Source organism: Bos javanicus, chromosome 29 (genome assembly GCF_032452875.1).
Source record: "Bos javanicus breed banteng chromosome 29, ARS-OSU_banteng_1.0, whole genome shotgun sequence".
NCBI lineage: Eukaryota > Metazoa > Chordata > Mammalia > Artiodactyla > Bovidae > Bos > Bos javanicus.
In genome coordinates, this window is record NC_083896.1 from 37,442,728 (window position 1) to 37,444,691 (window position 1,964).

The following is a 1,964-nucleotide window of genomic DNA, read 5'->3' on the forward strand; positions in this document are numbered from 1 at the left end:
GGTTCAATACCTGGGTTGGGAAGATCCCCTAGAGAAGGAAATGCCAACCCACTCCAGTATTCTTGTCTGGGACATCAGGGACAGAGGAGCCTGATGAGCTACAGTCCATGGGGTCGCAAAGAGTCAGACATGACTGAGCAACTAACAGCTTCAGTTTCATTATCACTAAACAGCCTTGAAGTTTGTCTAATTTTTTTTTTTTCCTTCTTCACTTCAGGTGTGTTTTGTCCTTCATTTTATTAATGAGATGTACATGTTATCCTACCCTTGCATCCTAGGGATAAATCCCACTTTATCATGGTGTGTGATTCTTTTAGTGTGCTATTGAATTTTGTTTCCTAATATTTGCTGAAATTTTCTTTCTCGCAGTGTCCTTATCTGGCTCTGGCAACAGAGTGAATACTGGCCTCATAGAATGAATATGGAAGTGTTCTGTCTTCTTAAGTTTTTTTTGAAGAATTGGTATTCTTTAAATGTTTGGTAGAGTCACTAGTGTGGCTGTGTGGTCTTGGATGTTTTTTTCTTGTTATATTTTTTATTTCTTATTCAATATCCTTGCTCATTACTATTCTGTCAAGATTTTCTATTTCTTCATGATTCAGTCTTGGGAGGTTGTATAGTTCTAGGATTTTTAACCATTTCAGAGTACCTGTCTTATTGAGTAGTCTGTATAAATTAATATTTGTACAGAATTTAGAAAAGTACCTAGCAGAGTAAGCAATCAGTAAATTCTAGCTTCCCTTTCTTTTTATATTTCCAAGGCTAACAGCAATTTTAACAGACAGTATTTTTAAACATATTAGGTGGAACTTACCTGGTGGTACACTGGTTTAGACTCTGTGAATCTACTCAGGGGACACAAGACAAGCCCAAACTGGGACTGTATTGTCTTAGAGTTAAATACAATGCACTTCACTTTATTCTGCTTCCCAGTACTGCATTTTTTAAAAATACAGATTGAAGGCTTGTAGCAACCCTGCATAAAGCAAGTCTACTGCTGTCATTTTTTCAATGGTAGTTGCTCACTTCATGCTTCTGTGTCACGTTTTGGTTAATTCTCACACTATTTCAAACTTTTTCATTGTGCTGTATCTACTATAGTGATCAAAATAATCTTTTGATGTTACTATTGCAAAATGATTATGACTTGTTGAAGTCATAGATGATGGTTAGCATTCTTGGCTATAAAGTGCTTTTCCATTTTAACACTTTTATTTTGCCGAGGGAAAATCAGAATGCCGTAGTCTTCCAGCTCTGGTTGACCTATGGCTGTCTGCAAGCAAGGAGCAATGGCTAAGGCAGAGTTGCCAACTGTGTCCCAGAGCTTTAAAGATTTATCCCCCAACACACATACGCACACATGCACATGTGCACACACAGCTTCTCAGCAAAGACTGAAAATTTTATTTTTTGAAAGCAGTTAAGGAAGTGAAGACCAGTGCAACAAAAACAATAATAAATAAGAGTTGAAAAAAATACACAATGAGACAGTATCTCACACCCATTAGAATGGCTAATATATTTTTTAAGCAAAAAATAATTGTTGGTGAGGGTGTGAAAAAATTGAATCCCTTGTATGCTGTTACTGAGGATGTGAAATGGTACAACCTTTATGGAAAACAATACAGTGATTACTCAAAAAATAAAAATAGAATTATCATATGTAATAGCAATTCTACTTCTGGATCAGTTCATTTCAGTTCAGTGCTCAGTCATGTCTGACTCTTTGTGACCCCATGAATCGCAGCACGCCAGGCCTCCCTGTCCATCACCAACTCCCAGAGTTCACTCAGACTCACGTCCATCGAGTCAGTGATGCCATCCAGCCATCTCATCCTCTGTCATCCCCTTCTCCTCCTGCCCCCAATCCCTCCCAGCATCAGGGTCTTTTCCAATGAGTCAACTCTTCGCATGAGGTGGCCAAAGTACTGGAGTTTCAGCTTTAGCATCATTCCTTCCAAAGA